This window comes from Schistocerca nitens, chromosome 5 (genome assembly GCF_023898315.1).
Source record: "Schistocerca nitens isolate TAMUIC-IGC-003100 chromosome 5, iqSchNite1.1, whole genome shotgun sequence".
NCBI lineage: Eukaryota > Metazoa > Arthropoda > Insecta > Orthoptera > Acrididae > Schistocerca > Schistocerca nitens.
The window spans coordinates 869,193,872-869,205,237 of record NC_064618.1 but is presented as its reverse complement, the minus strand read 5'-3'; positions in this window follow the sequence as shown (position 1 = coordinate 869,205,237).

The following is an 11,366-nucleotide window of genomic DNA, read 5'->3' as shown; positions in this document are numbered from 1 at the left end:
ACACCATATGTTGCTGCGTATGATATTTAGCTAACATGCTGAATTTTTGTTTAGACTTGGGAGAAGGTATCTATCTGCCTCCGATCTCGAGAAAATGGATTCCATGTAGCGCGCTCACTTCCGATCTCACGCCCACGAGAATGAAATACCCGCAACATCCCTCATATCTCCTAAACCTCTCGAGACATCGAAACGAAAGTTTGGCGAATGATAGCACACAAGGAGGAGAGTGTTTTGCCAATTCTTAAACACACTGAACTTTCTTATCTATGGCGATATAGCAGTACTTATACTTCCCTTTTTATTTATTTCACTCCAGCGACTGTAATTTTTTAAGAGTTATCGACAGCTAGCGAAACAAGAGCTTCATAGTATGAAAATAATCATGAAATTTCTTCTTTTATGTTACTGCAAACCGACAGTATGAGGTTTTTCGTAAGCTATTGAGGTCTACGATTGCCAATTACTTGTTTAATGAGGCACTCAGTTTCAGAATTCTGTCTCAATAGCTGCTGAGAGATGACTTGGGCAAATTACACTGTGAAAAAGAAAGAACAATTAAACCAGTCACCAAGAGAAATGTGGCCGTTTCTCACAAACGGTGATGCTTCTTCGAATGAGAAAAGGTTAACAACTCACACAAAAATAGATTGCCAATTCTGTTGGAATTTTGGTAGAATCCCTGTAACCCATCGTATTTTTAACACTGAGCGACTGGAATGGAAACTTAACAAAGGATTTTATTCCTTCTCTTGATCTGAGCAGTATTGAAATAATGACGAGCGTACCTTCAGGCCGAATGATACCCACATGCCAGATACTGGTTACTCACCTACGGCTTCCCAAACTGACAATGCGTGATCGCGAATAAAATAGTTGTTATTGAGAAAAATAAACAATTGATCTGTCCCACAACACAATGGCCAGTGTATTGTCAGCAGCGGAGGATAATGCGCGTGACAGGAATGCACAAGCTAGCCATATGTGCCTTGTGAGTTGGAGTTCGAAAAACATTGTCATGAAAGTAGATCTGCCTTTGTCAGCAGTACATTTCAACAAATTAAATATATCTAATCATAACACTGTTTTAAGATATTCCTACTTTCATAATAATACCGATCATTTTCATTTGTGTAGCCTGTTGTATAATTAGTTTATTAATGCCGATAACGGGCATGCAACAGTTGAAATGCTTTTTCTCATCACGGCGAACCAATTAAAACATTGTTATTTGTGATTGCTTTTCGACTGTTTCTAGCTTGCAGTGGAAATGTGATGTTCAAATGCATGTAGTACAGTGTGTCGTATTACATTATTACATCCATATCAGAGTAATCACAGTGAAACTTCTATACTTCAGATCTGCGACGCTTTTTACCAGGAGCACAAAGGGATCACACCAGTGGAGATTATCCCTTTCTAAATTTTTGTAACAGATCGTACAGATACGCCAGCATACTAGGCAGCGAGAAGATAACCTTGTTTTACTTTCCTGCCTTGCTTCTTAATGACATTATTTTATAATATTCCTTGCTTCCTTAATCACTGACCTCTGTCCCTTCCTGCGATCTGAAAACATCGCAGAGGCATATGATAATTTTCCAGCGTCCAATGGCTCATCCGTTACTGAAGTATGCATTTCTCTTGACAGAAGAAAAACAAAACAAAACAAAACAAAACAAAACTCTACAGATATAAATGACAGAAAAGTATAATGTACTAGCGAAGAAAGCTGGAGCGTTTAAATGGTGAAAAACGAAACACTACCCATAGGCAATAAAATTTAGTATACTGTAACGTTGTAACTTTACTTTTAGTATGCTGAAAGCGGTACTGATGGATAATAAAAGCGGGTTAAAAGCTGTGAGCTGTCTGGGGAAGTTAACCGTGGATTACTGGGCTTCATCAGGTATCTAGTCCGGGTTTACCAAATTGCCAAACAGACTAACATTAATGATAATCTTTTAATAGTCATACAACAACCGGTAATATATATATATATATATATATATATATATATATATATATATATATATATATATATATATATATAAAGGAGAAATTAAATAAAAAGAAAGAAATCAGTTTATATTTGGAAATTTATTTTTAAGATTGGTCATTGAAATTTCATCATATTAAATTCTATTCGTAACAAGCTGGTGCCTTATTTAGGATGGTCAAAATCTTACGGAACACATCAAATATGGAGCCAAGATTGGGAGTCTGCATACAACACTGCATTCATAAAACAACACACAAAGAACGTTGAAACGCATGCAAGAGAAAGTTAACCACTACAAACAGATTCAAATTTTTACCCAAAGAAATTACGTTCGAAGCACATTCCTGTCCGTCATGTAATTACCACACACTGGTATACTAAATTCATATTAACTCTTTGTGAAATGTTCGCGAAAAGAATAGCTGAGGGCTACTTTGATGATTACACCACATGCTTCACGTGGTCAACTTGGTTTACACAAAGCGTATAACTCCACAAAAATTTTGATAATTAAAATGAATTAGATCGAAAAGCAAATTACAAAAGAAAAACCTCGAACTGGTTACTAACGCCTTACTGTTAACCTGACGGGTCAAACAGTTATATAAGCACGTGGTACTGGTCTCACAAAGTACACCCCACGTGGGTTGAACATAAAGAAAAGTTGCTATATTGAAAATATTGTTAAGACGAGACGTTATAATCACACAAGCATTCGCATTTAAGATTGATCTTAGTTAGAGTTACTGATCAACACGTGGTTCCACTTTACTCATAAAGTAGTAACAAAGCAACAACCGGAAAATAATCTGAACTTCACACGAGAATTACACTACGCTGCAATTTAAGATAACCTTAGATATTTTAGAGCTAAACCTGAAATAGAGGTGATTAAATTTTCAGTTAGGCTGAACTTAAGAAATCCATTGTCCTATGGACTTAGCAGACACGCGCTTAGCCGGAGATCTTACCACTTCAGACGCTCGCCACCGCCAGACTCCAACTGCCTACTACCGAGCGTGCTTCCTGAGGGTGGCTCACAAAGACAAACGGAAGGGGCCAGAGGGGCAGCTACCAACATGACAACGGACGGCCAGGACCATACTAAGAGTAGAAACCTCTCTGCTTTAAGAAAGCGTAGCTACCTGTTCCGACGTTGGTCCTACTGTTCTCTAGCAGACAGCCTTGCCTGCTACCCTCAAGCATGCAACTACAAACACATGTGATCATTCATCCTCTCACACAGAATGGAAGGGGGATGACAGTATCTTATCATATACAGTATATAAAAGAAAGCGGATGTATGTTCCGTATGAGACTGTGTGACATGAATTACATATAAACTGTGTTTTAAAGTGTAGTAGTGTGACAGATCGGTCTTGTTTACGTGTAAAAGTAACACGTTCCACTACTCGGTCTCCTCCCAGATAGTCAGAAACGCCACAGTAAATTTAGAAGAGGAATTTATTCCATAAATGACAACAGATTTAAGAAATCAAACATGAAAGGAATCCAACAGAGACCTTTCAATACAGTAAGGCAAAACTTATCGTATGGGCAATAGTACCGCTGCTCATACGCGCCGTTCTGATGAGAGCATATGGCCGGGCTACTTTTCCGCTCCCCGCCTCAGATTCCCCACGGTGCTAGCGAGGCACGCGCGGCGCGAGAAACTGTGCCTCAACCACAACGCCGCACGACCTGGCGCAGGCGCGTGTCGCGTCCCAGTCGCGTCGCCATTTGCGCGGTCCCATTTGAACCTGCGCTGCGTCGCGCCACACGCGCTATACGCGTCTCAATTTGCGCCTATCCGAAAGTTTGAGCCAATCAGACAGAGGCGTCACTCTGCGAGACGACTGCTTAGGCACGCGTCTCGGTAGCAGCCAGCTTTTCCAGTGCAGCCAGAGGTGACACAGAGACTTCACTGGTCTCATACGGATATGATTTTATGTATATAGACAGAAACGGTGAGTGAAAATTTGCACCAAGGCCAGGAATCGAACCCGGGTCCCCCGCTTACTAGCAAGGTGCGTTAGCCACCGAGCCACCACGGCAAGAATTACTCTGGCACGCCTCCCCCCTCCATACAGTTTCTTACCCGCACCACAGTCTGCTCTGAGTTCCCCCCTGACACAATAACAGACCTCACTTGGACAACGCGCTATCACCATCAACTCTTCTAGTCCTCGCTGGCACCGTGAAGTGGGACTAGCCAAACGGGACGCCACAGAGCGGAGAGGACTTCGTATTCTCCTTTACTAAATCTCCTGCACTTGAGGAGTGTCGGACTTAGTACAATACTACAACATTTATTCCCGCAGACGTTAAAGGAATCAGCTTGTGACTGTCACTCTTTGGAACTCAAATTATTTGAGCATTCACTCACTCAAGAAAGTTTTATTTTTGTTCTTCGTAAGATAGTTATTGTGTTCGTCCCAAAATCTGTGACTTTATTTCTTGTTGCAAAGAGAACTTTTTAACTGGTATACCTGGTGAACGTTTCGAGCGATTTAACGGAAGGAAAGGAATGTCAAAAATGGTGTTTTAGGTTGCGTCAATAGTTGGTCTGTTAGTGCCTTACCTGAAGGGTTAAATCAAATATTTCCAATATCATAAAATTAACTTAAACTGAGCAAAGAGCAACAGAGCTCAAGTAGTGAAAATAAATACAGGGCTATTACAAATGATTGAAGCGATTTCATAAATTCAGTGTAGCTCCATTCATTGACATATGGTCACGACACACTACAGATACGTACAAAAACTCATGAAGTTTTGTTCGGCTGAAGCCGCACTTCAGGTTTCTGCCGCCAGAGCGCTCGAGAGCGCAGTGAGACAAAATGGCGACAGGAGCCGAGAAAGCGTATGTCGTGCTTGAAATGCACTCACCTCAGTCAGTCATAACAGTGCAACGACACTTCAGGACGAAGTTCAACAAAGATCCACCAACTGCTAACTCCATTCTGCCGCCAGAGCGCTCGAGAGCGCAGTGAGACAAAATGGCGACAGGAGCCGAGAAAGCGTATGTCGTGCTTGAAATGCACTCACCTCAGTCAGTCATAACAGTGCAACGACACTTCAGGACGAAGTTCAACAAAGATCCACCAACTGCTAACTCCATTCGGCGATGTTATACGCAGTTTAAAGCTTCTGGATGCCCCTGTAAGGGGAAATCAACGGGTCGGCCTGGAGTGAGCGAAGAAACGGTTGAACGCGTGCGGGCAAGTTTCACGTGTAGCCCGCGGAAGTCGACGAATAAAGCAAGCAGGGAGCTAAATGTACCACAGCCCACGGTTTGGAAAATCTTACGGAAAAGGCTAAAGCAGAAGCCTTACCGTTTACAATTGCTACAAGCCCTGACACCCGATGACAAAGTCAAACGCTTTGAGTTTTCGGCGCGGTTGCAACAGCTCATGGAAGAGGATGCGTTTAGTGCGAAACTTGTTTTCAGTCATGAAGCAACATTTTTTTCTTAATGGTGAAGTGAACAGACACAATGTGCGAATCTGGGCGGTAGAGAATCCTCACGCATTCGTGCAGCAAATTCGCAATTCACCAAAAGTTAACGTGTTTTGTGCAATCTCATGGTTTAAAGTTTACGGCCCCTTTTTCTTTTGCGAAAAAAACCTTACAGGACACGTGTATCTGGACATGCTGGAAAATTGGCTCATGCCACAACTGGAGACCGACAGCGCGGACTTCATCTTTCAACAGGATGGTGTTCCACCGCACTTCCATCATGATGTTCGGCATTTCTTAAACAGGAGATTGGAAAACCGATGGATCGGTCGTGGTGGAGATCATGATCAGCAATTCATGTCATGGCCTCCACACTCTTCCGACTTAACCCCATGCGATTTCTTTCTGTGGGGTTATGTGAAAGATTCAGTGTTTAAACCTCCTCTACCAAGAAACGTGCCAGAACTGCGAGCTCGCATCAACGATGCTCTCGAACTCAATGATGGGGACATGCTGCGCCGAGTGTGGGAGGAACTTGATTATCGGCTTGATGTCTGCCGAATCACTAAAGGGGCACATATCGAACATTTGTTAATGCCTAAAAAAACTTTTTGAGTTTTTGTATGTGTGTGCAAAGCATTGTGAAAATATCTCTAATAATAAAGTTATTGTAGAGCTGTGAAATCGCTTCAATCTTTTGTAATAACCCTGTAGATTCATATACTTCAAAACAGCAACTTCTCTCGAATGTGGAATTTAGTCCTCAATCTACTAGCAATAAGTCCAATTGAACAAAGTTCTTCTTATAACAGTGCAGGTACACTATGTGATCAAAAGTATCCAGACACCTGACTGAAAATGACTTAAAAGTTCGTAGCGCCCTCCATCGGTAATGCCGGAATTCGGTATGGTGTTAGACCAGCCTTAGCCTTGATGACAGCTTCCACTCGCCCAGGCATACGTTCAATCAGATGCTGGATGGTTTCTTGGGGAATGGCATCCCATTCTTCACGGAGTGCTGCACTGAGGAGAGGTATCGATGTCGGTCGTTGACGCCTCGCACGAAGTCGACGTTCCAAAACATCCCAGAGGTTTTGTATAGGATACAGGTCAGGACTCTGTGCAGGGCAGTCCATTACAGGGATGTTATTGTCGTGTAACCACTCCGCCGCAGGCCGTCCATTATGAACATGTGCTCGATCATGTTGAAAGTTGCAGTCGCCATCCCCGAATTGCTCTTAAACAGTGGGAAGCAAGAAGGTGCCTAAAACATCAATGTAGACCTGTGCTGTGATAGCGTCACGCAAAACAACAAGGAGTGCAAGCCCCCTCCACGAGAACACTACCACACCATAACGCCACCACCTCTAATTTCACTGTTGGCACCACACACACTGGCAGATGACGTGCACCGACCACTGTGTCCGTGGCTCGTCACTCCACACAACGGTTTTCCGCTGTTCAATCGTCCAATGTTTACGCTTCTTACACCAAGCTTTGAGTCGTTTGGCATTTACTGGCGTGATGGGTGCCTTACGAACACCCGCTTGACGATTAAATTTAAAGTTTTCTCACCTCCCGCCTAACTGTCGTAGTACTTGCAGTGGATCCAGATGTAGTTTGGAATTCCTGTGTGATGGTCTGGATAGATGTCCGCCTATTACACATTACTAGCATCTTCAACTGTCGGCGGTCTCTGTCAGCCAACAGACGAGGTCGACCTGTATGCTTTTCTGCTGTAAATGTCCCTTCACGTTCCCATTTCACTATCACATCGGAAAAAGTGGACCTAGGGATGTTTAGGAGTGTGGAAATCTCACGTACAGACGTATGTCACAAGTGACACCCAATCACCTGACGACATTCGAAGTCCATGAGAGTAGTAGAACACGATTTGTTCTGTCGCATTTTGTTACTTCAGGTTGCCTACATCAGGGCAGGTATACACTCTGCAGCAAACGTATTGTTCTCCTTTGATTGACAGGTACTTAACCTATTGTTCTGCTAAAAGGGTCCTTCCTTTTGACTGACAGGCACTTAACCTATTGTTGCCCCCCCCACTCCCCTCCCCCTCAGGAAACCTCCCCCCTCGCTGCTACAGGTACACTTTCAGGTCTGAGTCATTGGAATAGCCCTTCTCTCTCTTATCAATTTGATTGATGTGGTGTCACCGCTAGACACCACACTTGCTAGGTGGTAACTTAAATCGGCCGCGGTCCTGTAGTACATGTCGGACCCGCGTGTCGCCACTGTGGGATCGCAAACCTAGCGCCACCACAAGGCAGGTCTCGAGAGACTGAGGAGACCTCAGCCCCAGTTGTACGGACAACATAGCTAGCGATTGGACGTGCTAAGCCTTGCTCTCATTTGCCGAGAGATAGACAGTAGAATAGCCCTCTGCTAAGTTAAATGGCGACCACCTAGCAAGGCGCCATTTGTATCAGTGCCTATAGCTTACTAATATTCAAGAGAGATGTATTCCAAGGACTAATTAAAAGTTAAGTAACAAGCATCTACGTACTTTTCTTCTTATTCATTTATAAGTCTCATGTTCCAGACTTCACGCCCGTCTGCGTTAGCATTGCGTGCCCTATCGGCTACAGCATTGTGTCTAGGCTGTATGGTCTAGACACAACAATTGACTAATTATTTTAATTGATCAATTAATTAACCTCTCCCTTTCTGATAACCCCCTACTGTCCCACCCTCCCTCCCAGAAATTGGCAGGAAATAGACCAAGTCGATCGGTCATTTGGAGGGAATTCGATTGTTGTGTATCGAATATTATTTAGACAATTTAGAGAATGTGTGGAATATTGTTTATTTAAACAATTTATTTGATTCAAGTCAATGTGTGGAATATATGGAAAGTGGTGGCTCTGTGGTGGAGAGGAAGGATTTCAGAATAGGAAATTCAAGAGTATATGATTGTTTATAAAAAATCAGTTTGCCGGGGTTGGGAATCTCTTTCTCACCATTCTGAGCTGTTTGGAAAGAAGTAGTTACATTGTAAGAAGTAGTTACATTGTAAGAAGTAGTTACATTGTAAGAAGTAGTTACATTGTAAGAAGTAGTTACATTGTAAGAAGTAATTACATGGGGCAAACATGTAGCAAACCTAATGTTCAGCTATGCACTGTGGATGTCTTAATCAAATGTTTGACCCTATGTCAGCACATAACCTATCGTTCAGTTAAGTGCCTTTCCATGTCACCCCCATCCACTACTGTACCGCCTTTGATACCATATTAAGTTATTCATTATGTTTTCCCACCATTTTCTGGTACTCTTTTCGAATTTCACACGCTTTTGAGCGCTATTTCTGACACACTCTTTGTCACCCACCCCCACCCTCTTAAATAAATGCACCGTGTTTTACATAAAAATTATACGGCTTAATTATGCAAATTAAGCTAGTGTTATGCACTCAACCTGCTGCTCTGCTCCATGTCACCCACCTACCCATACGCTCCCCTTAACTACTGTACCGCTAACACCATATTGATATAAAAAATTTATGCAAATTAATTGAATCGATATCCTTCACATGTATGAGGTAGTTTTCTTAATTCCCAGTCAGCAATCGATGGAATATAGTTTAAACAAAAGATTGCTAGTAAAAAACACATCCCACCATTCGGAGCCCAATGCCGATGCTGGCGACCCCGCACATGCTGCCAGGAGTTGGTAAGCATCGGCCGCCCCCTGAAGTGAAGAAGGCTAGGGCGCAAGCAACCGCCTTCAAGCCGCTATCGTCTACATCCAGCAGGTGAAAGTCGCGTCTATTTTTGAGAATACTGTTAGAGTTCTTTGAATGCTATACTGACGCCACATGTCCATGTAAATGTGAGCCAAATCATCCTCTGGGCCACGCGTGTGTATTTACCGTTGTTGTCGCAAAACCTCTCTTCCTATGGATACTGACGTCACAGGTCATGCTATAGAAATCTCTTTCCAAGGCTTCCCAGAATAGCACAGGATGCATTATTCTTAGCGATCCTAATGGGACATGCGAGCTGCATCTAGTTGTGCGCGCTTGTATACCTGCCCAGCATGACTGACACATCGCTGCAAAATGTTCAAGTGGCGACTCACCATCTAAAAGGTTCTCAATGCTACACAGACATCACATGGTAATCTAAAATGAGAGCCAAGTCCACCTCTCGGAAATTGCAGAGTGCTACAGAAATAGTTGACGATCGTATTTGTAAGAGCTTTCGTGATGTCTCAGCTTGTCTGAATGGAAATTCTTGCCTTGAAGGACCTATTCACGAAAATAGCCGAGAATAACACCGATTGCATTCTTCCTGATGGTCCTAACGAGGCACCCCATCCAGTCACATGTTACCCTTCCCGGAAATCCTTAAATCCTGCTTTCAATAAACATTTCTGAAACTCAAACGTTCTCGTCGCTATGTGGAGGCTCCTATGCCCCAGCACAAAGGATGTCTTGTGAATGAAACCCGCCAAGTTACTGATGCTGCCAGTGTGGAAGCACTGTCCGCCTTTTTTCCTGCAGACGAGACTTTCAGCGCCAAGAAACTATTTTGTACAGTTAGCCACATTGCGCTGACAGTTAAACCCTGCAAAAGTGATCTACAGCTCGTTAAATACATTCCACGTATTCACCATGCCACTGTGCAGTGCCGTCGGAGGAAACTACAACTGTAAACAAGGGCCATGACTGCAGCGGCGGAAGAGTGTGTCAACCAGAGAGAGAGGACAGCTGGCCATGGATGACCCCACATCCTGGGAGAACGCTATCAATACGCCCAGCGCAAACACTCGTCATATTGAATCTTCTCAAATTTCCTCAGAGTATACACACGACACATGTGGTCCTGAAGGCAACTCAACGCAAACTAGGTATTAGTTCACTATTCACCTGGCCAGGGGGAGCCACGAGCCAAATCGTCATAAGCCATAAGCTTTCCCGAAACCTCTGAACCGATGTACAAAGGATGGGCAAGCCCCATCTTGGAACAAAGGCATTACTGTTTCTGGTCCCGACCTGCCTGCTTGCTTGCTTTTCTGCAAACATCTCCAGACTCTGGGATTACAAGAACATATATATTTTCGCATCGTTTGCCAGAATATCAGACCATTTTCGCGATACTTCTCGATATCAAGCACATAGCAATATCGAAAGCATAGCAGTATCACTCGTACTACATAATTCCGAAGATATAGACTGGAAATTATTTCTCTAGAAACCCAAAACTTTATCGAGGTGGAGCATGCTGTAAACCACCGAGTAACTAGAAACGCATCCTGTCTGCGATCACCCTTACATCAAAACTCGAAAAAAAAATAGAGGAAACTGATACTTCTACTCGCGAATACTGATGTTAGTGATGTAACAGATTCCAAATCATCTCTATAATTTACGAAGTCAACTAAGGCGTTTCTCATGTCTAGAGAACCAACAGATGAGTCTTCCATGTTTCCTTCACCTGCTAGATGCACACACCACAATCGATGTTCCCTCAACTAAATAAAGGTGCAAAATGTGCAGAAGCAGTGAACCGGACAATTTACATGCGAGGAAATAATGGTCCATCGCAGACACATTAGCCATATTGAATATTCTCAAATCTCCACGCGATCATGAAAGGTGTGCAACACATGCTAAGTATTAGTTCACTATTCGGCCATCTAGAGGACGACATGGTTAAGTCAGCTTCGTTCCTGCATCCCAACAGGCCTTTCCATTCAGACCACTCCTGCCGTTAATGGGAACGCGAATCATTCCCGCCCGCCCTAGCCCACTGCCAGCGCGCCACGCACCCCTAGACAGAATTATCCTAGGTAATCGTTCACAAACATACTTGATCGCTATACTTACAATTAAATTTTGCAATCGCGATCTCAATTGAACGACATTCGACAATGAGTGAAGCATCGG